A 27627-nucleotide genomic window follows, 5' to 3' on the forward strand; every position below is an offset into this window, starting at 1 on the left:
GGCTCTTCGGCTGTTAGGGAAACCAGCAGAGGGGCACGCCCCTCACCTCCCCTTTGATAAGAACATCCATTAGCTGGGGCCTGGGGCAAGTGTGTAGGAAGGTCAGTTGGGTGAGTAGGTGTAGGTGGAGCAGGCACTGGTCCAGCAGGGATGTGCAGAGAGCAAGAAAACTGCCGTCTTGAGTGGCCTGACCTTGCAATGATCTACTACAGTAATTCTCAAACTTGGCTGCAAATTGCAGTCACCTGTGGAGATTCTGATTCAGTTGGTCTGGGATTGATCAGGCACACGTGGAGTTTTACCTTCCTCGGTGACTCGATGGTGCTGTTTGAACACTGAGAGATGTTCTTCTAGCAGATGAAAAGAAGCACATCACTTCAATAAAATAGGGAGGAGGCTGCGGCTGAGGCAGTCACAGGGCGCTGTGAAAACCCAGAGGAGAAGCACCCTTCCAGAGACTCTCAGCCCTTCAGTGCGGAACTCACAAAATGCCTGGCTCCCTCCCAAACTCGGGGACTCAGAATCTCAGCTCTCAGGGCATGAGAATGTTTAAAAGCTCCCCAGGGGATTCTGATACCCAGAGAGAGTTGAGAGCCATTGGAATCCACCTAGGGACGACAGAGGGATGGCTCTCTAGAGGGGGCAGTTGCTACGTGGAGACCTGGAAAGTACACGCGGCAATTCAGCAAAGGAGGAGGCCAGGCCTTGGCGTTCTACATTGCTTCTCCCATAACGTCCACACAGGCTGGGAACAGGGTGGTTGGTTATTCAGTAACTCATTGCTCTGTAAGTGTTCAGGATGTAAAGAACCATTGGGGTTATACCATTCGTGGAAGCGTCTGTGTTGGTTTCCCAGGGCTGCCATAACAAAGTACTAGGAACTGGTGACTTAACAGAAACTGACAGTTCTTGAGGCTAGAAATGTGAAACCCAGGTGTTGGGTGGGGCTGGCTCCTTTTTTGGAAAGTCTGAGGGAAAGTCTGGTTCCTGCCTCTCTCCCAGCTTCTGGTAGCTGCCAGCAATTCTTGGTGCTCCTTAGCTCATTGAGGCATCCCTCCAGTCTCTGCCACCACTGTCACGTGGCCTTCTACCCGTGTCTGTTTCTGTATCCAGGTCTCCCTTTTATAAGGACACCAGTTATTAAATCAGGGCCCACCCTGATCATCTTAACTTGATCACATCAGTAAAGGCCCTCCATCTTGAAATAAGATCCTATTCATAGGTAACTGGGGTTAGGACTTGAACATATTTGGGGGAGGGGAGGACACAATTCAACCCACAATGGCACCCCCAGAAGCAGGAGAAACTTGTGGTCACAGAACGGAGAGAGGTGGGCAGGAGCAGAGTCCCGCCTGCTCTTACTGTGTCTTGTCACTTGAGTGACTGGCTTTGAAACCTTTTCCATCTTATACACCCCTAGCTTTTGTCTGACTTCCACCCGTAACACATTGTTGATTTGAGAAGTTATATTTCTCATTTTTAGGGAGCAGTGAGAAATATCCTCTAAACCAGTTGGAGACTGTGTGATGTCTTCTTTCCTTCATCCACGCCCTCAGGCTTTATTGGTTGCCTCTTGCTTCAGCTCTGACTGAGGTGGAACACACACTCCCAGACTCAAGACAATCTATGCTGAACCTGGGACAGTCTCTGCAAACTGGGACAGATGGTCATCGTCTCTGCTTCTCACTCTTCGTCTCTCCTTCTCAGCTTCCCTGTTTGTCTTCTGTTTGGGTGTGCCCTGCTGAGAAGGGGAAAGACACATGTGATATATTTATAACTCGGTTAAAAGACTGTGAGAAACTCCAGCTGATTTTCAGCCAACCTTAACACTTAGATATTGTTCAAGAAGCAACGTGGCCTTATGATTTGGGAAAATGAAAAAAGACATATTTTATCCTGTAAAGAAGGCCCCACCTAATGGCCCACACTCTGAAATGAGCAAATAAACTTTAAAATGTTGTAATTCAGATATAGAGCGGACCTATTTCAAGGATAGAACCATAAATTTCACATGAACTTGAAGCCTTCCCTTATGGCCCAGAGTCTCTGAAAACAGCCTAAGTTCATGATTCCTCCTTCCATTGCTGTCTGGTTTGTGCACCCCCCGCTACAGTGGAGATGCTTTCTGAAGATTATCAGAACATTCTGATCCTCAGAGTTCAGGGACAGCGCACATTAGAATGGCTGAAGTTACAAAGACTGCCGTAGCAGGTGCTGGCGAGGGCGGAAGATCTGGGATTCGCCAGCTCTGCAGGTGGGAATGCAAAATGGCAAAACCACGTCGAAAAACAGTTCAGCAGTTTCTTAAGTTAAATCTACACATACCCATATAAGCCACCTAGGTATTTACCCAAGAGAGAAGAAAACCTATGATTGTACAAGGACATGAACATGAATATTCAAAACAGCTTTATTTGTATTAGCTGAAAACTGGAAACAATCCAAGTGTCCACCAACAGGAGAATGGATGAACAAACCATGATAAATCCATATATCCACCATGGAAAACTACTCAGAATAAAAGAGGGAAAGGGAGAAAGAGGGAGAGGGAAGGACAGAAAGACAGAAAGCTATTTGATATATGCTCCAACATGGATGCATCTCAATCTCTGAATAAGGAAGGCAGATTTAAAAAAAAAAAAAGGTACGTAGGGTATGATTTCATTTATGAAATTCTAGAAAATGCAAACTAATCTATAGTGACTGATCAGTGGTTGCCTGGAAAGGAGGAATTGGCGGGGGGAGGGTGGAAGGAGGGATTACAAAGAAGCAGGTAAATTTTGGGGGTGATGGATGTGCTCATTAGCTTGATTCTGGTGATGGTTTTAGAGTGTGTCCATACTCGAAAACTTATCAGACTATGTGCTTCTAATATGTGTGGCTTACTGTACGTCAATTATACATCAATAAAGTTGTTTGTAAAAAACCCCCACACACATTTCAGTCCTATACTTCCTGATTTATCTACAGTATTCGGGAAATCTGACAATTACCCCCTCTTTAAAACCCTTCCCATTCCTGCTCCCCTCCACCCCCCGCCCCACCCCTGATCGGCAGGAAGAGGCTACAGCAGTAGCTGCAGAGATGAGATTGGCGTCTGAGCTAGAACACTCCCTTACACCATACACAAAAATTAACTCAAAATGGATCAAAGACTTAAACATAAGACAAGTTACAATAAACCTCCTGGAAGAAAATACAGGCAAAACAGTATCTGACATACATCTCAAAAATGCTCTCCTAGGGCAGTCTACCCAAGCAATAGAAATAAAAGCAAGAGATTGGAGTCTGGCCCCTTGACTTTAAACATATAGACCTATTTTTCTACCATCATCTTGAGCAGGCACAATCACCGCAGCAAAGCAGAGAAACTTCTAATCAACCTGCGAACTCAGCTGTCTCAATAAATACTTTCATATTTCCTGGCTGCCGTGGCATCAGAAAGGGGACTAGGCGAGTGTATTTGGAGGATATTTGGTGTTTTCCACCATGTATAAATGACTTCCCTGATAAAATAAGGAATTAAGGAAAGACGAAAGATCCAAGAACCAGCTCCCAGTTAACCCATCCGCCTTCCCATGTGCCCCTCAAAGCTGCGGAGGCGAGGAGTGGAGGCCCAGTTGTCCCGAAGAGCTGTCTGGCTTTTCACCCATCACTCCAGCAAATCTGGTTCAGAGGGTGGGACTTGGCTGGGCTTCCTTCTCCCTAGATGCAGTGCAGACACATATCTCTGGCTTGACTGCCAGGCCCCCATCTTCACCCGCTGAGGAAAGAAGAGCAATTTTTTCAGTCCTCAGCTGCTCATATCAAGGGCTTAAAAAAATGGCAAGAGGCTGTACTTTGAAAAGCCGCCTTGCCTTACTAGACAATTGAGTAACTTGTATGAGATCTGTTGCCAACTTTTTAGTTTACCCAATAGTTAACCCAAATATGTTATGACATATGCTTATTTAATAAGTCCCTACATGTGGTTTGAATTTAAGAGAAGAAGTCTAGCAAATTGTGGATCTGCAGTTTTACCAGGACGCTGAAGTGCAAAGTCAGGAAACATCAGCCCAAGTTTCTGTCTAAACACCCGAGTCACAGTTGTTAATCCTTGTAGGAGTCACATGCATATGTATTGACAGGCCCCTGTTCTGAGATTCCTCTGCTTGACTGAATTCAAGGTTGTCACGGTTAACAGTCAAATTTGGTTACCACCACACTTAACTTTTAATACGTGTTTTTCTAGGAAGCTTTCAGCTGAGTTTGTTTTGCTTTCGAATGGTGTCTTGCGTAGATGTTCTCAAAACCCTTAGTTCAAAGATCTCACTACAAACTTATCTGTTGACTTCTTCCAGATAAAGATTTAATCCCTTGCTCTGGGAGAGAGAGACATTCTTTTCACTTTCTGGAAAGAAAGCAAACACTGATGAAACCGCTGTCCAAGGGCTAGGCAAATCCCACTTGACTGGGAGAGCATGTGTGTTAAGATAAAGGAGAAATACCATTGCATGCAACAGTGAAAAGCAGAGTCCAAGAGCTCGTGGGCTGAGGTTGCTATGGGCTTTTCATGTTTATTATTATGTTTCTCTCTCTCTCTCTCTCTCTTTTTTTTTTCCTGCATGGGGAGGTAATGAGGTCTACTTACTTATTTATTTTAATGGAAGCACTGAGAGTTGAACCCAGGACCTCGGGCATGCTAAGTACGCGCTCTACCACTGAGCTATACCTGCCCCTTGCTATGGGCTTTGTATGGATACAGAAGCCAGTTGGCCAGAAGGCGCTATTGGTTCTCTGATCCATCACGGGGCATTTGTATCATGAATCGATATCAAAGGAGATGAGAAATCTGAGGAAGGGAGCCACTTGCAAGGAAATAAAAGTAATCAAAGCCAACCAGTGCCCCAAGACCCAGCTTCCCTTTGGGGTGAGTCTGTTTGGAGAACAGCTGCCTCTGAGAAGTGAATAGGCAGGGCTTCTTTTTTTCTGTACTGACAAGATTGTTTTGTATTGACCAGGTCTTTAAAGAGCTTCTTACTTTGAGCCCCTGAACCTCAGAAATGGGATACGCTGAAGAGTGCAGAGGGGCTCATCTTTATGTGGAGCCATGGTATTAAAACTGTTTTTAACTTTGAAATCAAAAGAGAGAGAGACAGAGAAAGAAAGGGACCAGATGGTTCTGCAGCTCTATATAGCAGTGTAGGTGAAATAAGCTTCATTTTAAAGAAATCAGCCATCAAAGACTATAGCCAATACAAATAAAGTTTTAATTGTGCAGTGAATCTCACCAAAGTATCCAATCTGGGTAACTGAAGTGGTTCTTCAAATAATAACAATAAGAGCTAAAATTAACTGAATACTTGACTGTATACCAGAACTCCCTGAATTCTCTCAACACACACAATTTTTAACTTATTTTATGTATGACGAACTTAAGGCAGAGAGGAATCAATTTCCAAGGGCCACAAACAGGTAAGTGGCAGAACATGGGTCCAAACGCAGCCCCAGTGACTCTAGATCCCTCCATCGTATTCCTGATACTCTGCTGATCCTATGGGCGTGAGCTCAATGGTTTTGTTCCTGTGTTTTCACTGGTGGGTTTGTTTTGTTTAGTTTCCTTTAGCTGGGGACTGGGGAGGGGAATGCCTGGTTAGTGAGAGTTGCTTATAGTTTCTAAACAATATTTTAGTGTTTACTGAAGTATTGTGTGTATGTGGTGCACAGACAGCCCAGGTGTGCAGTTCAGGAGCAGAGCTCCCTGCCCAGAGGAAGCACTGCAGTGCGTAGTGAACGGAGCAGGGAACTGGGAGTCAGGGGCCCACTTCCTGGTCCTGGCTCCATCACTCACAAGCCACGTGACTTATTAGGGCAAGCGTACCCTCTGAGCTCATGTTCTTTATCCTTAAGTCCTGCCCTCCTCCTATGTTCGTATTAGAGGGAAAAGTCAGTGCTTTTATCTTTCTCACTGCATCAAGGGCTTGGTTTGACTCAAGGCTCAAAGGTGCATAGAGAGGCCATGGAAAATGTACCTTTTCGTCCCCCATAGGCCTAGGGGCCCTGCAGGCATCATGGAAGTGATGCTGCCATTATAGTCTCTGTACCAAACAGCAAGTCAGTGAGATCACAAGGAGGGGAAATCTTGGGACCCCTGGAGACCACTGCTAGTTTTTGCTTGTTCTTTCCTTCCATTAGGACTTTCTGTCTTGATCTTCAGTTTACAGTAATTCAACCAACATTTATTGCATCTCTGTGCTAAGCACCAGGGGAATGGGAATGAACAGTTGCTTCCATCAAGACATAAAGCCTGCACCCAAGGACCACAACCATTAATGAAGGATTCAGCTAAGTGAGAGAGTTGTCGACCATTACTGGAGACTGAAGGAGGTGAGGGCACCAAGAAGTAGACAAGTTTTTTCACCTAGAAAATGTTTTAACAAGGAAATGACACTTAAGGAAATGACACTTAAGTCATCTTGCAGGATGAGCTGCTGGTCATCTGTGGGTCAAGAGGCATGGGGATGGGGGTGCATGAGGGGAGACAGGAAGCAAGATGGGCTAGATCATGAAGGTCCTCATATGACACATGGACTTGACTTGCCAGTATTCTGGAATTATCTTATTTAAGTACATTCTCTTTCTTTAGAGAAACTCCATAGGACCTCAAAGTAACTGCCCTGGCTACTAGCAGAAAAATCACAACCAGCCTGACTACATCTTTGGCAGGTGGAATATTCTAGTTTGAAGTTGCTGAGAGACACGGCCAGCAGGAGAAGCAGTGATTCTCAAGAGGCAATCTTCCTCCAGAAGGAAGTAGATGCTAGTTAGAGGAATAAAAATTTCGTAGGACAACAAAACATCTCATCATTTCTCTTTTAACAATGAAAGGCCACGAGAGGGCACCAGACTTCACTACTCAGGATTAAGAAAACAGACAAGCAGTCGTCGCAAAGTACAAATACAGAGGCCGCAATTAAAGGGAATTAGCTCTTGTTATTTAATCTGTATTTTTGTTCTTTCATAAAATTATAAATAGAAATATTCATAGTATTTTGCATAAATGTGAGTACTAGTTTATTTTTCATACTCCAAATTTGGGTTTAAAAAACAAAACATATTTTAAAAAACAGTATATTAAGTATTACCTCTTGCAGTTGGACTCAGACCCAATATTCAAAGACTGATGAATCAAATAAGGAAACTTCTGTACCATCCTCTTCTTGATACTCACCTTCCAAGCTGAGTAGCCCAGGTCTGCTGATGGGTGCTTTGTTTGTCCATTCATTCATTTAACAAATATTTGTTCAGGTTTTATTATGTACCAGGCAGGTTGCTAGGTGTTGAAATACAAAGATAAAAAGACATGATGAATGGAAAAGTAAACTGTGGTACATCTAGACAATGAAATATTATTCAGGGATAAAAAGAAATGAGCCATCAAACTATGAAAAGACTGGGAGGAAACTTAAATGCATATTGCCAAGTGAAAGAAGTCAATTGGAAAAGGCCGCATAGTGTACGATTCCAACTATGACATTCTGGAAAAGGCAAAACTGTGGAGATAATAAAATGATCAGTGGTTGTTAGGGATTAGGGAGAAGGGAGGGCTGAAAAGGCAGAGCACAGAGAAGTTTTAGGGCAGTGAAAATGCTCCTTATGATACTATAATGGTGGATACACATCATTTTATATTTCTTGAAACCCACAGAACACACAACCCCAAGACTGAACCCTGGTGTTAACTATGGACTTTGGCTGATGATGACGTGTGGGTTCATCGATTGTAATGTTGTACCTCTCTGCTCAGGAAACTGTTGGGGGTGGGGAGCACCGCGCATGTGTGAGGGCAGGAAATAGAGGGGAAATGGTACCTTCTGCTCCATTTTGCTGTGAACCTAAAACTGCTCTAAAAAAAATAAACTCTATTTAAAAAAACACACACACACATGGATCTTGCTCTCAAGGAGTTTAGAGCCTGGGGGCAGTAAGTAGCCAAACAAACCCACGTGGCCATTGCTCTAAGAAGCCTCAGGTTGTTAAAACTTCTGCGGGATGAGCAGTGGCTGGGGAGGATGAAAGAACTTAACATTTTAGTTTTGGCTTGGCTTCTAACAAGCCATGAATTTTTTTTTTTTTTTTTCTAATGGAGGTACTGGGGATTGAATTCAGGACCTCATGCAAGCTAAGCATGCGTTCTACCACTGAGCTAAACCCTCCTCCCAAGCCATGAGCTTTTTGGTAAGTCACTTCACCTGCTGGACCTTGGCTGACTCTGAACTGACACTGACACTATTGTTTGTGACAGTCTGTAAGGGCTTTTCTAGCTCCAACATAAAATTGATCATTTCATTCAATGCAAAGTATTCTTCTTGGAAAATATACATAGCAGAAAATTTACCATCTTAACCATTTTTAAGTGCACAGTTGAGTGGCATTAACTACATTCACATTGTTATACAACCATCACCAACATCCAACTCCACAGCTTTTTCACCTCCCCAAACCAAAATTCTGTGCCCATGAAACAGAAACCCCCTATCTCCTTCTCCTCTAGTCCCTGAAAACCCCGTTCTACTTTGTATGAATTTCACTCCATTACTACCTCCTGTAAGTGAAGTCAAAGGAGTCATGTTTTTCCTTTGTGACTGGCTTATTTCACTTCAGACAATGTCTTCCAGTTTCATCCATGGTGTAGCCTGTGTCCGAATAACATTCCATTGCATGTACACAGCAACGTTCTTCTGATCCCACCAACTACATGATGGGAGGAGGGCTTTGGCAGAGCAAACTTGCCCACTTTGCTTCTCTCTGGACCCAGGATGGCGAGTTTGGACCTTGGTGTTCAGAGAGGGCCCCGCTAACTTCTGCTGGGGCACTCTTCCCTTTCACAAGATGTGCTTTTGTTCCTGCCCATGAAGTAGCCTTTGGTTCTTCTTGTTTGCTGAGCAGGAATCTGTCTCTTTCCCTCATGACTAAGAATATGCTCCATCCACTGAGTGTCCAGGACAGGGAAGCCCAGGAGAATGAAAACACACTGCTTGCTTTCATTCCTGTCTCAGTGTGGGCTGCTGTAGCAGCAGACCACAGGCTGGGTGGTTTACAGACAATAGAAGTGTATTTTCCACAGCTCTGGAGGCTGGAAGTCCGAGATCAGGGTGCCAGCATGGTCAGGCTCTTCTTGCTGTGTTCTCACGTGGCAGAGAGAGGGAGAGAGCCCTGTGGGGGTCTCTTTTCTAAGGGCACTAATCCCATTCATGATGGTGGAGCCCCCATGACCTAATCACCTCCCAAGGCCCAGCTTTCTAGTGCCCTCAAAGGCGGGGGTGCATTCAGATTTTAACATAGGAATCTGGGGAAGACAAAAATCTCCTTTACCTGCAAGAGCAGCCCCCCGAGAGGCCAGCAGTGAAAAGGCCTGTGTGTCCGGGGAGTCTAGAACCTGAATACTCCATTCACACCATTTATCAGAGACCAGAAAGTCACGTATGGGAAATATGGTCTTAATTACTACCACGTGAAACTGCTCAGTGACGTGGTCGTGAGGAATTAGATTTCTGGAAGAATGAGAAAATCACAGCCCGTTTGTTCGTAGAATTTTATGCCTTACCCAAAGGTAGACTGGAGGCACGTAGGTGACCATTGGCAAAAAGCATTGCTGTTGGAAACCAGACAAGGAACATATTGACTTTGAGAGCATTTGCCAGTCCTACAATAAAATAATAGTAGTTTCATTTTCAAAGTGCCTCAGCTATGAGACTCTCTCGGAAGTTCACAATTGCTTAATTCCCTGCTCTGCTTGAAAACTTTCTGGAGGTAAAGAGTAAAAGGCAGATTTGGGGTCTGGGCACAGTTCACTGCGAGGCTAAAAGAATTTCACGTGAAAAATAACGGACATCACTGATACAAAGTTCCCCTTTTCCCTAACTGAAATAGACGACTAACATAGGATTTCATATTAGCACACTCTCAATGCCTCAAGCCTAAAATAAATCAGGTTGGTTGAATAGGAAACAGATGGCGAGTCTTTTGCCCTCCTTCCTTGAAGCCCGGTTTTATGAGGAAGCCTCAGGAACGGTGTGGTGGTTAGGTGTGCAGGCTCTGGAATCAGACTGCCTGGGTTAAACCCTGGCTCAGCCTTCCCTAGATGGGCAGCCTTGGGCAAGAAGGTTAAAGCCCCCGAGGGTCAGTTTTCTGTAAGATAGAGATCATAATGGTATCATAGGACATTACGAGAATTAAGTTAAATAATAAATGAAACCCCCCAGTGCCCTGGTGTTGGTGTATTATTATTATTATTATTATTATTATTATTATTATTATTATTATTATTATTGAATGACTTTCGAATTGGACCTGTTTTCTCTTAGACATCAAAAAAGACTTTCACCTTATACAGTCAGATGAAAATATTGTGCATAAATATTCACAGGAAATAGTCTATGAAAAATTTGAAGCACTTGATATGTATTGTGTTAGCTATTATGACACCAGGGAAGTAAGAATGTTTTGTAATCATTTCAGTGCTTACTCTTTACTCCAGCAATCACCTGTGAGGTAGATCATCGTAACAATATAAGATATGAGGTAACTGATAAATGAAGTAACTATAAGGTGTAGTAACTCCTGGGTTCACCTCCGGGAGCTGTTTGGTTGTCAGGTAACGACCCTCTGGTAGGCGTGATTAGTTGGGGTAGAATGAGTCTTGATCAACAAGACTCCACCTGAACTGGAATGAAGTCCAGGCCCCTTAGTCAGCTGTAAAACCTAATGAGGGCGCAGGTGCTCAGGGCTACGAAGGAGTTAAAAAAAGAGCCAGACCGTACACGTGAGACAGGTCTAAATTCCCTTCAGAAAACTTTACGGTAACTCTTGGGTGTATTTCCTGCAGATATACATATCTATATATGTGTGTATAGATGATAGATAGATAGATAGATAGAGCTGTATATATATTTCTTTAATCTGGAGAGCACATGAAAAGTGAAAATAGTTAAGAAGCATAAAAAGACATTGCTAGTGGAAATTGGAGCTAAATTCAAAGAGGCAGTTTTCTGAGCGTCAACTGAAGAAGATTGGACATAGGAAAGCAGAGGGGTTATCTGCAGGTGTGCAAAGTTCAAGGAGTCGGCTGGACCACAGCTAAATTCCTCACCACTGGAAGCGTAGCAGCTTAGAGCTATCTAGGTTCTCCAGACTGTATATACCCGAAAGTCTCTTTGATTTTGCTTTAAATTTAAAGGGAATTGGTGTTGGGCAGCAACTTTGCACTCTTAGAGAGATGAGCCTTGTTTACTCAAGAGGACATTTAAATGCTGATCAAGAACATTCCTCCTGGTTATTAGTAACCGGCACTCACAACCAGTTACAAGAATACTCTAGATAATCATGCAGAGCTTTGTTCTGTCATTTACATGTAAACATTCCAAGAATCCAAAACACTGAAAACTCTTGTCAGCAGGTATCCAGGCCCTAATCACATGCCTAGAAATTGGTGAGGCCTTAGTGGTTCCCTCCTTGTAGGACTAAGTAGAAGTTTGGCTTTTGGATCCAGACTTAGACACAGGGCATAAGACTTGATTACTAGGACCAGCATGTTGATTGGGAATGGGTCTCAGGGTCAAACACAAACTCAGTTCTCAGAACTGCAGGAGTGGCCTGAAGGCAGACTATAAATGGGGTCCTACCAATGGAGTCCTAACCACACAATTAGTGAAGAAGAAAGAGAAAGTTTAGGAGCCCAAGCAAGGCCAGCCACATGGAGTTTGCTCTCATCCGTTGTGGGGAGACAATTTGAACTCTAGTGTTCTGAGCTCTGTTATACTAAAAAATCAATCTTTGCAAATGGCTATTCTGAACTAGTTTTTTTGGGGGGGATCAGTCTCAAATGTGAATCAATGTATCATTTAAGTCAATCTGTAGTCTTCCATCTAGTAGAAAGCTAACCCATTGTTTAGAGCAGCTGTCTCTAAATGTTTTTTTTTAATTGCTTACATCAATGAAAAGTTTTTGAGCACCTTCACTAATTTATCCATGTATAAGTAATATATATATACAATTTTCCTAAAATATTATGTATATTAAAAAAACAGAAACAAAAATAGAAACTTAAAGAGATGAAATAAAGAATACACAGAAATTCTAATACGACGCTGTTGCACCCCAGTAGATTATCTTGGGCCCCCTTTGGGTTGGGCACTTTCCATTTTGGAACTCTCTCCTTCAGAATATTAATGGTGAATTACATGGGCTGGATGGCATGACTGAGTTTTCAAACTACTCACTCCAAGTCTGGAAACGGGGTATTTATTCCTCCCATTCATTAATCTGACAGTGTAGACCCTACAGAGCTGTCTTGGGTATTCTGAATTATTCTGATTAATGGCAAACAACACTGGCCTCAGATGGCAAGGTTGTTCTGCCCTGATCATCAGAGCAAGGCTAGAGTGTACTGATTCATCTTCGGCACGAAGAATATTAGGCTCCAGCTGCTGAGATCAAAGGCCAAATGAAACATCACCAGATGCTGAATCCAGGAATTCTCCTAGCACCTGGGGCTCAGGTTCAGAGCCAGAATCTATCTATTCCCTGGAGATCCCGGGCCCTGGGATCAGAGGACAAACACAGCTGGACACAGAAATGCTGCTAAAGCAATCCTAGAGGCACCTCCTGGGACTGGTAACTGCTCTTACCACCCCAGGTCCTTAAACTTGTGAGGCTAGCCTTGAACCCCGGCAGAGTCCTCACTGAACCCCAAACTTGCTGAGGAGTTCACAAAATCATTTTGTTACCTATCCATGTCTTCATAGACTTTTAAAATAACAACTTTACTGAAATATAATTCACATTTCATAAAATTCACCCATGTAAACCAGTTCAGTGGGTTTTAATATTGTCACAGATATGTGCAACCATCACCACAATCAATTTTAAAACATTTTCATCATTCCAAAAAGAAATTCATTAGCACTCCCCAGTTTTCTCCAACACACCCGCCTGTCCTTCCCTCCAGCCCAGAGCAACCACTAATCTACTTCCTGTCTCTGCAGTCTTGCCTATTGTGGACATTTGATATAAACGGAACCACATAGTAAGAGGTCTTTTGTGACTGGCTCCTTTTACTCAATATAATGTTTTCAGAGTTTATGCACGTTATAGCATATATCAGTACTTAAAATTTTTTTCTCAAATAATGCTGCATTGTATGGCTATACTACATTTTATTTGTCCATTTTTCAGTTGATGGACATTTGAGCTGTTTTTAGTTTGGGGCTATTATGAATAATTCTACTATGAACATTCATGTATAATTTTCTGTATGGACATAGGTTTTCATTTCTCTTGGGTATGTGTCTAGGAGTAGAATTGCAGGGTCATGTGGTAACTCTCTGTTTAACCTTTTGAGGAACTGCCAGGCTGTTTTTCAAAGTGGCTGCATCATTTTATGTTCCCACCATAAACAACATATAAGAGTTCCAATTTTTCTAACCAACATTTGTCATTAGTTGTCCCTTTAATTATATCATCCTCATGGGTATCCAGTGGCTCTCATTGTTGATTTGATCTCTACTTCCCTGAGGATTAATGATGCTGAGCATCTTTTTATGTGCTTATTGGCCATTTGTACATCCTCTTTGGGGAATGTCTATTCAAATCCTTTGCCCATTTTTGAGTTGCCTTTCTATTATTGAGTTGTAGAGGTTTTTGTTTTTGTTTTTTTTAATATATTCTAGATATAAGTACCCTATTAGATATTCTACTTGCAAAACTTTTTCATTCTGTAGATTGTCTTTTCCATTTTTGGGGGGTGCCTTATGAAGCCCAAGAGTTTTTAATTTTGATGATGTCCAAAGTATCTATTTTTTCTTTTGTTGCTTATGCTTTTGGTGTCATGTTTAAGAAATGATTGCCTAATTCAAGACCATGAATGTTTACACTCAAGTTTTCTTCTAAGAGTTTTATAGTTTTAACACTTACGTATAGGTCTTTGATCAATGAGTTACTTTTTCTATATAGTGGGAGGGAGGCATGCAGTTTCATTCTTTTCCATGTAGATATCCAGTTACCACAAAACCATCTGTTGAAAAGACTATTCTTTCCTCCACTGAATGATCTTAGCATCGTTGTTGAAAATCAATTGATCATAAATGTCAGGGTTTATGTCTGGACTCTTTATCTTTATGCTTCATAGATTTATATGGGTCTTCCACTGTTCACTAGTGAAAATTAAGTTTTTAGAGATGCTTCTAATTGAAGCCCAGGAAGAAATTAACAATAAATTATGCTCTACCTGTGTAATGGAATGTTATGAAACCATTAAAAATCATTTAGAAGTTCTGTATCAATTGACATGGAAAGACAACTACGATATATTTTTTGACTAAACTCAAAACCAAACCAAACCAAAAAAACTCTGCCCTGGATTATACAACAGTATATGACCCCCACATATGTATACACTTCTATATGCTTTTACAAAGTCTGATTTTATGAATAATGGACAAAGTGTATGCATGGGAGGAGGACTTACTTTGTAGTTTACCTTTATCATTTTAATGTTTATGGTGAAATAAATATATTAAAATTGAAATTAAAAAAGAAATGAACAATCAGGACTCCAGAAGGCTGAAAGCAAGACAGCAGCATCCCTCTCGAGTTCCAGGGCACTGAATCAGCCCAAAAGGGCCCCAGGCTTTGCCTCTCTTTTCCAAGTTTCAAATTCTCAGGTGAGAGAATCTGATTGGTGTACTTGGGGGAGATGTCTTCCCTTAAAGCAGTCCACTCTGGTGGGAACATAGTTGCACAGCAGAGACATTGTTGCCGGGGACCCATTTTTTTGTTGGGAACTATACAGACGCTACATCCACCTCCTGGGCTACTGCAGTACCACCTTCCCTTTTCTCCTTGTCTCCAGTCTTTCTTAACTGAAAGAGTATCACGAACTAAGCCCTCCAGAAAGTGATTTGAGTGACTGTTTTCTCACTTTTCCCAAGTCCATAGCTAGTTCCATCCCAGATGCATAAGAGAGAAGTTGGTCTATTAAAAACACATCAGATGCCTTAAGGCATTTAGGATTAATGTTATGGGGGAATCCCTGTTGAGAAGGGCTGGTTGGCTTCAAGGAATTTAGATGTCTAGGCATGTGCTCTTGGCTGGCAGGGGTTCGGGGGTATCAACCCCATCCCCCGTCCCCACCCCGACTCACATAACTGCATCCATATACCACCGTGGGGGTGTGCTTCTCACACAAGCAAATAGTGAGTCCTGGAGCCAGATGGGACCAGACCTTCACATCCCAAGAGCAAGCAACATCTTATAAACGGTATAATCCTACCCTTGTATATTTCTGTAGTGCCAGAGTTTAATGACAGAGGACCTGGATGCTTTCTCAAAAATTAAAGAAAGTAGCAGTTACCTGATTAAAACCCTCCCAAGCAGCTCATCACTAACTACCTGTAAGAGCATCTAAACTTCCTGACCCAGCCCACCTGACAGGCACAATCTGGTCCTAGCCTTCCTTCTCCTTCCCTCACATACACCCCATGTCCTAAACACATGTATCCTTAGACCCATGCCCTTCTCACTCTGCTCCCTCTGCCTATGCTATTCACCTTTCTTCTATTCATTCTTCAAGATCTGCTTCAATGTCACCTCCAGTATGAAATTTTCTAATTCATCCTCTCTCCGTCCCACAAAATTAGAACTTCTCTATTCCATGCCCCCTTGGCTCTTCCTACATAATTCTATTACATCACTCTCACATTGTTTTTATTACTACATATCTGTCTCCTGCCAAGAACACATATTTCCCAAGGGCAAGAATCTCTCCGCACCACGCATAATCTGTGTTCATCATAGATGTCAAGGAATATTATTGAGTGAATGCGTGTAAAGAAATTGCACTGATCATTTTTGCTGTTAGGCAGTTATCTCTAGCAGTTATCTCTAACAATCAAATATAAAGGGCAATGTTTACTTCTAATGTGAAAAATCCAGAGGATTTTCCCAGAAGCCTCTCCAAGAAATTTTCATCACATTGCACTAGTCTTCTGATAAATCAGGAGAAATGAAGTTCACCTGAGTTACTCAAGTAACTGTGGGTGAAGGATGGTCAAGTGAGAGGAACTTTTCAGATCAATCTTTTTATTACTGAATTTCACTTTAAAAAATGTGAGCATTACTTCATATTGTGCAGAATCTTCGAAGGAAGGCTAACGGGCTGATGGTCAAGTTTTTTCTTTCTTTCTTTGTCAAAAAGAGAAAAATGAATATTAGTATTTGAGAGAAAACTGGAGAAACCACAAGCCAGTTGTCTGGTTAGTGACACTTTATTTCTCAGCACGAAATGTCACACAAATCCTATATCCTGTTTAGTGCAAGGGATTGTTATTCATCACGCACAGGGCAGCATTTGGAATTCATCTATCTGAGTTTCATCGCCTTGTGTTCATAATACCTATAGTTTGGAGGCTCTGACTTCATTCTCCAGAGCAACGAGGAGACCTCACAGATGGCCATCTGCACACATAAGATTTTGTGCAAGAGTCAAGATTTGGTCCCGAGAGAAGGGCAAATAAGAATAAAGAACAAAACAAAACACAAAATCACAAAAAGCTTAAAGAAAGGGAAAAATATTCAATTAAAAACAACAACAACAGCAACAAACCAGAGAGCAACCTATGAATCCAGCAAGAAAATGCATAACACCATTTTCATGATTAGGGTTCCTTTTCTCTCTACCCTCAATCAAGTCAGCCAATGTAAGTTTCCTTTCCCATTTAATCCCCAAGAGGCACTTTGTGTGTCCAGGAAAAGCGCCAAGCTGAATCGTTCAGAAAATCTGTTTATTCCTCGTAGAAATACTGCACAAGAGACCACTTTTGTTCTTGCTCCGATTTCTCTCCCCCTCTTACAGAGACTGGTCTGAAAACCTGCAAACCGAAGGCTTAAATGCGATGTCCAGAAAGTGCAAAGAATGGGGACTGAGCAGCTGCATCCTGGCGTGGGGTGAGGATCCTCAAGAGGTGGTGCAGAGGGGGATGCACTCCAGCAAAATGGGGAGGAAGTTGAGTACCTGGGCCCTGCTCCCAGGAGGAAAAGCAATGCAGAGCCCACCTGACACCACTCAAGCTTACAGGAGGGAGGGCACTGTCCTTTATTTTATTTTCCAGTTTAGAGGAACAAGCCACTTACTCTCACATTGCAGCTCCAGATCAATCGTATGTTTCCTGATTAGTTCTCTTTTATTACGCATTTCCTAAACTTCAGGCTCATACATATAAATGCGGAACTCATCCTCCTTTTCCCTAAACGTGCTCCTTCTCTGGCCATCTTCCCTGTCTCATTTAGATCGGTACCCTCCGAACCCCAACCACACAGGCTAAAAACTGAGAAACCCTCATCACTACACTCTCTTCAACCTCACCTCCTACCCTAGGTATCTCCTAACTATTTCTCAGTTCCCCTCATCAACCATCTCTTTTTCCATTGCTAGTTCACCATTTCATTCTGTAAAGCACTCTTTGGTGCGTAACGGACACTTAAATGATATTTGGTTTTGATTGAACAAAAAAGGATCTCCCCATCCACATACTATAGGATGAAGGGCTACCAGATTCTTCAGAGGTGGGCTGAAGAGGGAAACTAAAACAGGATTTCATGAGATGCCTGGGAGGAAGGAGTGATGAAAGGGCAAGAACCCAGATTTCCTCTGCTCTCGTCAGCCTATCACTGAAATACGTCTCAAAGTTGACTGACCCTCTGTCCTGTCTAAACAATCCTTTTGGAGCTAGGCTCTGCCCATGGACTAATAGCCAATGACCTCATAATCTATGGGTTGCAGGAGTGCTTTTCAAAATCCCCAGTTGCCTGGAATCCTGTTGACACGCAGACTCTAATTCAGGAGGTTTGGGGGCAGCCTGAGCACCATTTCTAATAAGTTCCCAGTGATGCTGAGGCCTCTGGGTGGCAAGGGCTCAGGTAACCTCTTTCTGAGTAAAAATCTCACTGCAGCAAACTCTAGCTCTGTTAATACTGAAACACTGACAGTGGATCAAGGCTCTGCAAGCCTCTGGGTTATGTAGTTTGGCTTCGTAACACCAAAAACTTTCACACCAATGAGGGAAGGCTCTCTGGAACTCAGAAACTCTTGGTTAAGGCCTCTGCAGGCTGCAGAAGTCATGCTTAGCGGAGGATTTAGAGAATTCCAGGACAAGACATTTACAAAGTTGGGGCCTGCTTAGACGATCTAACAAGAATCTAGAGGTATATGGGGCCAGCAGAGCAGGAAGCTACTCCCACCCCTGGCCTGCAGTGATGGGGAAATGGTGAAACCTGGGGCCACTGAGGGGGCCATTCTGCCAAGCCATGTTAGAGGAGACCCCCCAGCCATGGCAGAACCAGGTGCTCTCGCGAGGAGGAAGAGGTGGGGGAGACACCGCGAACTCGTTCCCCATCCATGGTGACTAGGGCTGGCCAGCTCCAACAGGAAGAGTGAGGGGAAGGGAGCCCGTGATGCAGTCCACTGCGGGTGGGGTTCAGGTGTCCAGGGAGCAGAGCAGGTCAGAAAAAGGCGGGAAGTGAACTTGCACTGGTGAGCGGAAAACAGTCAGCTCATCAGCCCTTAACCATAAACACCTGAGACTGGAAGGAGAGTTCTCACCCTCTTTGCAGAAATGCGTGACTATTTTAAACCATGTCATCCCTAAGGGCGGAGTGGGAAGAGGGCCACTCTTGAAAGGGTCTGTTGGATGCCTTGGCAGCCAAGGCGAGGCCAGGCCTAACAGGAAGCAAACAAGAGGTGTGGTGGCCACCTCAGCCTTGTCCCCTTCCCTGTCTCTTTTGGCTGCAGACGCCACATGGAGACTCTGACCTCAAACTCCCGCTTCATCCAGCGAGTCAAGTCTTTTGAAAGACCCTGGGCAAACATGTACTGGTTCAGACACCATTCTAAGACAAATTGCTGGCTTTTCCAAGTAAATTCCTGCTTTCTTTTCCCCAGAGCACTTTCGTTCTAAGAAAGTATAAATAGGAGGAAACGGCTTCCCCACGCTAAGACCTCCTCCAGATGCACTGGAAACCCAGTGATGGGAGCCAGGGTGAATGGATTATGGGAAAAGACACAGGACGTTTGGATGAGAATGTGAGTCTTCGAGTTCATCCTCGGCAGAACCAGAGAATGCAAACTGCTGAGGCTGAGCACATCCAGTTTAAGAGGAAAAAGGACATCTCTGACCTCATTGCCTCAGAAAGGCTCAAAAGGTCACATTTCCGGCTTGGAGCCAAGCCCTCCTTTGGCTTTTCCTTCCTATGCACAAAATTTCAGAAGTCACTGTGTTGCTGGATTTCCTTTGGTAACAGAAAGAACAGTCATTATTGTTGAATGCAAGGAACTGATCTGACCTAGAGTCAATGATTTCTTCCTGCAAGTGACAAAGCCTGCTTCCTCCAGCTGATAATGGCCCTCTGCAAAGGCACTGACCGTGCATGTCCAAAAGCAAATCCTCCATAGCAAGGACGCAGTCGTGTACCTTTTTTCAATCAAAAGTGAAGAATTATATTTTAAAACAAATATTTTTTCTATTGTGGGAAAATATCCATAACATAAAATTTACCATTTTAACCATTTTTAAGTGTATGATTCAGTGGCATTATGTACATTAAGAATTACATTTTTTAAATAAGTAGCTATAAATAGGTCCCCTGTCTCTCTGAAGAATATATTCAATACGGGCAACAAAGAAAGAGCTACAGTTTTCATTCTCAAGAATAATGGAAAAGTGTGATACTTCTATTAATTACAAGACTAGGGCAAGTGGAAAAAGTCCTACATCCTTCTTTTCCAGGTAGGGAAGGTGAGCTAGGGTATCAAGTGGATCTCCACTCATCTCTCAGTTTCAGGAAAGTCCCCTCAGTACTTGCTGGATGTTGCCATCTACCTGGCCAGCAGGCCTGTCCTGGGCTCTTACCACTTGCAAGGTTCATTGATAGAAAGTACATCTTCCTGCACATGCAGAAAAGATATTCCCCCATCCCACAAAGAGGAGCGTGGTTTAGGGGAAAACTGCACTATGTCCTGGAAGAACTAGGCTTTAGAATCAGAGAGATTTGGTTTGAGTATCAGCTCTGCTGCTTCTGGTATCATGGCAAGCTACTTAAGCACTTTGCACCAGTTTTCTCATCTGTAAAATGAGGATTAATATGAGTATCTACTTCTTAGGGTAGTTATAAGGTGTAAATTGGATAAGAGAATTAGTCAGAATGTGATAGGTTCTGCTGCAACAACAAATGAACCCCAATATTTCAGTGGTTTAACCTGACAAAAGTTTACTTCTTGCTCATGTCACAGTCTGAGGGGGGGCAGGTGGCTTTCCTCCAAGGGTGATCAAAGATCTAGGGTGCTTCCAAATAGCACCTCTGACAGCGTGGAGGTCTTTGCTTTCTGATGAATGGAGAACCCACATTGGCTCTATACACCCTTGGTCTCAAAGTAACTATGTTCTTTCTGGTTATAGTCCTTTGAAAATTAGCACGTGTATCAGCCAGAATCCCAAGAAATACCAAACAACCAAATGAACCAAAAAACTAGACGGCACACTCTAAAGGGCAACCTATTTAACGGATTATTTACAAAAGTGTAAGCAGGATTAAGAGAAACCAGAAGGGATAGTGAGACACCCCAGGACTGCCAACAACTCGGTGCAAGTCCTGAATTTTCAGTACCTGAAACTCAGGGAGAGGATGAGAGATAGGAGGCTGGGAATAAATAACCTAATCTCCCTTCTCTCCTCTTGTCCTTCTAAATCTGGCTGTTGCCCTCCCAGTGGTCAAACTCAACTACAAACCAGAAGTCAGAGGATCCTGGGGATGCCATCCACATGAGGTCAGCTTCCTGGGGTCCAGAGCAGAGTGGGAAATGGATCTGGAGCTGCAGATGGAGAATTCTGAGCACAACGTGCAGAAGACTTAGCAATGTGCTGAGCACAGAATTGGCACTGAAAAAAAATAAATGAGAGAAATTAAGAAAACACAAAGAAATACATTTAAAAATAGTTTATGTTTATTGAAATCTTCACAGTTAACTTTACCCCTGACAAAGAGAAATTCACACTGGCTAAGGAGAATTTTTATCTCCACAACACAGATTTTTCAACAAGGGCTCAGTGTCCAAAGCTGGGCTGTCCTTTCTCTCTCCTAAAAGATGAATTTCACAGGAAGAATGGCGTTTTGTTTGCAAGGCGAGAAACACTGATAGCTCCGCCCTCAAGAAGTGTATCTGTGCGGCCAGCAATTACAACCTAAGTTAGGTCCAATGGCACAGCTACACTGATAACTGCCGTTACTGTTTTCACTCTTTCACTTGCCAACAAAATCCTCCGGTCCCTTATCTTGTACTGGGGCCAACCTAACAAGATCGGGAGAAGCTGAAATTCTGACACTTCAAAGCGCAGGACGTTGTGAACAAGCTGGCACGTTGTTTGTGTTGGGCTTTGTGAAATAATAGGCTGGGTTCACTGCCAGTAAAAAGCCTTGGAGCAGAGTGTTCGATGTGTACTCACATGTAGTTTCTCATTCTGCACGTACATGAAATGATCTTTTTCCAAGGATCAAATTCATTTCTTGTTGCTTTCCTACAACTGAGTATTTTGATGTCAGAAACTCAGGGACGTTTTGAATCTGAAGGATGTTTAGAAGTTATTCTCCCCAACCTCCTCACACATCATCAGTGCTTTGGGGAGATGAGGGCTCAGCGTCTCCTTGAACCCCTTCAGTGATGGGATGCTTCTTGATGCCAGCAGCACCTGTGCAGGTGCTTTGAGCCAGGCACGGAGCTCTGGCGGTATTACTTCATTTAGTCCTCATGGCTCTCTGCTATCATTAGCTCCATGTCCCAAATCAGGAAACCAAAGCAGAGAAGTAACGTGATCAAGCATACACAGCTGAACTGCACTGAAGCAGGAGTTCAAATGCAGGTCTGTTTTTCTCCAAATCTCAAGCTCTTCTCCACTGGGATCTCCCAGAACCTTTCAGGACAACCCATTCCCACTGGGAACTCTCAGAAATATTCTAACCTGTCGCCCCCATAATTTTAGCTAAGCACTGTTAAGTTTTACATGACATCAAAAAAAAAGATTTGCGATCATTTACATTTTGTACTGCTTTACTGTTTATAAAGCGTGTCAATCGTTTCACACAAGCCTTGCAACAGTTCTGTGAGATAGCTTTTGAGATCTCTAGTTCACCTGTTAGAAAGCTGAGTTTCAGAGCGCCTGCTCGTGGGACCTGTCCAGGAGGGTGGTGGAGCCAGGAGCAGAGCCCAGTTCCTTCAGGTCTGGGTCCTATGCTTCGTATACTATGCCATGCTATTTGCAGCAAAAGGTGAGACGAGGAGGAATCACTCTCGCCCTGGGTTCCATGCTACTTCCTGTCTCGTGCCAGTGCACTGAGGCCTTCTGAACTGTTGCATTTAAGACGTTCAGTCTTTCTAACAAATCCGCCTCACGCCTGCTTCTTGGATCTGATTGCTACTGAGAAACTGTCTCCATCAACTTCACTACCTGACCTTGGCCCAAACTAGTCCTGGCCCTGCTCTGTCAACAGTGTTTCCGGGGCTGTATCTTCGGGACGGGGAGCAGATCTGACGGGCTGCAATCTAGGGCCACAGTGGTACAATGATGCTTGTATTTGGTCCACAGGATGCCAAACAGCTGCTTCTAAATATCCAGATGTTTGGAATCATGTAGAACAAACCTTTGATTCATTGGCCAAATATCCCACTGTCATCTAATTAATGTTTTGTTATCCTGCAGACACTAGGTTTGCTTAGAAGTGATTAGATTTTAATGTTTCAGCTTCCAAAAAGTATCCCACAACAAAAGCCCTCCCCCCCACACCATTTCCCAGTGTATAAATCTTTCTTTGTTGCTTGCCAATCTGACAAAGAGAAAAAAGTCCCCCGCATTTTACAAACTCTTTAATCAGCTAAACACATCTGCATCAAAGACCGATATGTTCTTCCGATGAGAAAAAAGAAAATGTTGGTTTTCCCTGGTGTGATGCAGCCCAAACCAATGTAAGAAAGACACATTTTAACCTCCTTTACTGTCTTTGGTTTTACTTATTTTTTTGTTGAGGTGTAATTGACATATCACATTATATTAGTTTTAGGTGTGCAATGCAATGATCAGATATTTATATGTTTACAAAATGATCACTACAGTAAGTCTAGTTAACATCCATCATCATACGTAGCTACAAGACTTTTTTTTTTCTTGTGATGGGAACTTTTAAGATTTGCTCTCTTAGCAACTTTCAAATGTCTTTGGTTTTATACCCTGTACTTTACATAAACTATTCATTGAAAATTATTTCACTGTTCTTCCTAATTGTTTTTCTCTTACCTGGCTACCTGGAAACATATTTTCCAGATAATTTACAATGAGTACTTGAAGTGGTCTACAGTGAACAAGATCTCAAAGCTTTCTCTCCAGAAGAGGTGACAACTGTCTCCTCCTTGAGAGATCCTAGATATACCCTAAGTGTCTTTACTGTCCTTTGGAGCCATTAACTTACTGCTACTCAAATTACTAATAGTATCTACTTTGTATTAAGCTATCACTACAGTTGTCAAACTCTGCTAAGTGCTTTAGAGACATGACTCATGTAATTCTATCAAGAAGCCTAGTAGGTATATACCATTAAGAGCACCAATTTGTACATTAGGAAACTGCAGCTCAGAGAGGGTCATCAATTTGTTCAAGGTCACACAGCTACTGGGCATCAGAGCTGGGACTCTGAACCCCAACCTACCTGCCTCCATAGCCATATGCTTAACCCCTTACTCTTTTCCCGCTTTCAAAGTGACTGTTTTCAAACACAGGATGGAATCCACTAGCTCAGAGCATGAGGCCCTTCCCTGACTCTGCTTCCTGCCTTCCTGTTCCCCTGAGGACTCCTGTTCCTCCTGCACCCTGAGGTTCAACCCCACAGATTGCAAATCCTCCCCCACAAACACCATACTTTTTTTACTCCTCTTTTCATTTGCATGCCCTGCACTCCCCACATGGAGCATGGACACCCCCAAAGCTGATGTCCACATGCTCAATATCCTTCCATGGGAAAATCCCCACTCATCCAGCGAAGATCATTCAAAAGTTAAAGCCTCCCTGAGGTCCACATGACCCCAGACGGGCTCTCCTCTTCTTCAATTAACATATCGTCCTTGCTTACAGTACCTAACACATTTATCATTCTGGGAGTGCTGGTCACGTGTTTTGAAATAATTTATTTCCCTGTCTGGTTCTCGCATCAGCCAGGGAGCTTCTTGAGGAGATGGCTGATTTCATCCCTGTGTCTCCAGGGCCTGGTGCAGTAGGCTCTCAGTTGTTTACTGAATACATGAGGAACTGAATGGGCATAAGTTACGATAATGTGTGAGTGATTACTAACGTTTATTTAATACCTCCATGGAATTCGAACTGCTCAAAATTTGTGCTTCTATAATTTTCTTAGGACAGAGCTTAATTTTTGTCTTCACAATCCTCTGGGCAGAGAGTTTCTGCTTTTGCTTTCTGTACAGACTCTGAAATTAGCCTTTAATGAGAGAGAGAAAGGTAGAGACGTAAAGAGAGGGAGAGAGGGAGGGAGGAGAGGGAAAAAGAGCTCTTTTTCTCTGCATCTCAGTCCCCAAGTCTTGGGTAAGTTTAGATTAACTCAGTCCTGACTCAAGAAGGATCACCACCAATAATCACATTATTCTGACACTTCTAACACGGCTGCTCCCATAACAACCCTGTCACTGGAAGAATCAATTGCATTAAATGAGTGGGGGTGGGGTACAAAGCAGAGAAAACAACAGATGTCTGCTACAGTCTGCTGACATGAAGGGCTGAAAAACAATCTCTTACCAGGGTTAGCAAAAACTTGTTTATGCAGTCATCCCTCTTAATGTTTTGGAGATTTTAATAAGTGCTTCTTAAAGACCAAAAGGTCACCCAAACTCAGAGAAATGCCTCTCTAATAGAAGTATTACAGGCCCTGATGGATGAGATATTTAGGGGCATAAAAGGCTTCTCAGAGTCTTCAAATTGCCCCATGTAGGGAGCTGTGAAGGTCCTTTCATAAAGCAGAGCGCTCTGCTTATTGACATGGATATCTGAGTCACTGGTAGAAGTTATTGGGCAGTTAGGTTCTAAAAGTAAAAATCTGTCAGCACCAACATCAGCAAAGCAAATGGAATCTAGACCCCTGAAAGCAGTGGGCTCGTCATTGCCAGTGGCTCCAGGCTCTATTCGAGAAAGGATTACGTAATTTCTCTGAGCCTCTCTTTCCCAACTATAAAAAAGGAAATAAATAACAAAGTCATCGTCATTGACTTGCTAGGAGGGTCAAATGAAACAAAGTGTAGAAAGCCTCAAGTTATACAAATGTTACTTACTTGTGTTATTTTAGGGACAAACAGAAAATAATGGAGGGAGGAGGGTACAGCTCAGTGGTAAAGTATGTGCTTAGCATGCATGAGGTCCTGGTTCAATCCCCAGTACCTCCATTAAGTTTTTTAAAAAATTAATTTAAAAAGAGAAAATGATGGAAGTACTCCCTTAGAAGGGACTGGCAAATCAGCTTTGTGTAACTACTCATACTCTGGCATTAAATTTTTTTTTGCAATAATTAAAATGGAAACAGCAAAATAATCATGGTGAAATGACTGGTACAAGTTAGACGAAGACTATTAATGTTGTATTTTTCTACTGTGATTTTATAAACAATATAAATGCATGTGAAAAAGAACTAGAAAGGGAGTTCAAATAAAAACAATTTGGTTTTTTGGAGGAGGTAGAGTTGGGTGAATTTTTTTTCTTCTACTTTAATTTCTCTGTTAGTGATATCTATGTTTGAAATTAATTTTTTTAAGTTTTTCTTTAAAATGGAAAAAAGAAACTGTTTCTTCCCTCATTACTCATAGGTATCCTTCTCCTAGACAGTTTGTGGCAGCTGTGGAATTCTTGGAACTTTGAGTCCCAAGGAATCCTGTTAATTTTCATGGAGTCCTGGGCCCAGTGAAGATATCCAAAGTTGGAATTGTCCAAATGTTGTAATGGATTAAGAAATACAGCATCTTCAGTATGTCTAACTATTAGAGAGATGCAAACCAAAACTGCAGTGAGGTACCACTGGTCAGAATGGCCATCATTTAAATGTCCACAAATGATAAAAATGCTGGTCAGAATGGCCATCATTTAAATGTCCACAAATGATAAAAATGCTGAAGATGGTGTGGAGAAAGGGGACCCCTCCTACACTGTTGGTGGGAATGTAGTCTGGTGCAGCCACTAAGGAAAAAAGTATGGAGATTCCTTAAAAAACTAAAAATAGATTTACCATATGATCCAGCAATCCCACTCTTGGGCATATATCTGGAGAAAATTCTAATTTGAAAAGATATATGCACCCCAATGTTCATAGCAGCACTATTTACAATAGCCAAGATGTGGAAGCAACCTAAATGTCCATCGACAGATGACTGGATAAAGAAGTTGTGATACACACACACACACACACAAAATGCAATATTACTCACCCATAAAAAAGAATGAAATAATACCATTTGCAGCAACATGAATAGACCTAGATATTATCATACTAAATGAAGTAAGTCAGACAGAGAAAGACAAGTATCATGTGATATCACTTACATGTGGAATCTAAAAAAATGACACAAATGAACTTATTTACAAAACAGAAACAGACTCACAGACATAGAAAACAAACTAATAGTTACTAAAGGGGAAAGGGGAGGGGAGGGATAAAGTAGGAGTTTGGGATTGGCAGATACAAACAACCATATACAGAACAGATCAACAACAAGGTCCTACTGTACAGCACAGGGAACTATATTCAATAGCTTATAATAACCTATAATGAAAAAGGATATGAAAAGGAATACACATATGTGTGTAATTAAATCACTATGCTGTACACCAGAAACTAACACAACATTGTAAATCAATTAAATAAAAAAAGGAATACAGCATCTTAAACAGAGGTGGGAGCATGGAGGTAGGGCACACGTGGACTAGTTGGCACAATTCCCCAATTATCCCCTTGCCTGCCATCCATTTGCCCTTCTGGTATCTGCATCCAGTCTTCTGCCGGGAGACCTCCCCTTTTCCACCTCAGTCAACAGGCTCCAGGTGGAGAGTCACTGGAGCAGATTATCAAGTTTAAGTTAATCAGCATATCTGTCAAGGAGCACGGAGTCTCTGAGATTTTACCCTACTTGCAAGAAAGCAAGTTAGCCTGCTACCCTTGGCAGAGAACGTGACTCCTGGACAGAAATACACACACACAAGCAAAATGTATTACTCACAGCAAAAGCAGTAGCCAGAGTGTCAAGTTTGCACTGGTTCCCCAAGCTCTAATTCCACAGGGTGACAAAAAGCACCAGATGATGCCTACACACGTAGTGGGTTGTGTTACAGCAGAGAAACTCAGAGCCGAGGGCGCAGTAGATTTTGAGTAAGCAGAGAACACTGTGACCAGCAATGAGTCTGTCTTCCACCACCAGCTCCGCCCTGAAAGCTTATAGCGCCCTGACCTACTTGGGTGCCTATGTGACTAGGTACAGAGCTGCTCAGGAGAAGGACAGGCCTT

General features: G+C 42.7%; 1 long non-coding RNA gene across 1 annotated transcript; it reads right to left on the reverse strand.

Moving 5' to 3' along the window:
* Positions 1-1323: 1323 nt before the first annotated feature.
* LOC116668527 lies at positions 1324-27460 on the reverse strand. The gene is made up of 4 exons (XR_004325640.1): positions 27344-27460; positions 20820-20969; positions 7211-7312; positions 1324-1741 (listed from the first exon to the last, which is right to left on the reverse strand). It is a non-coding gene; the product is annotated as an uncharacterized LOC116668527 (long non-coding RNA).
* Positions 27461-27627: the final 167 nt, after the last annotated feature.

This window comes from Camelus ferus, chromosome 14 (assembly GCF_009834535.1).
Source record: "Camelus ferus isolate YT-003-E chromosome 14, BCGSAC_Cfer_1.0, whole genome shotgun sequence".
Lineage (NCBI taxonomy): Eukaryota > Metazoa > Chordata > Mammalia > Artiodactyla > Camelidae > Camelus > Camelus ferus.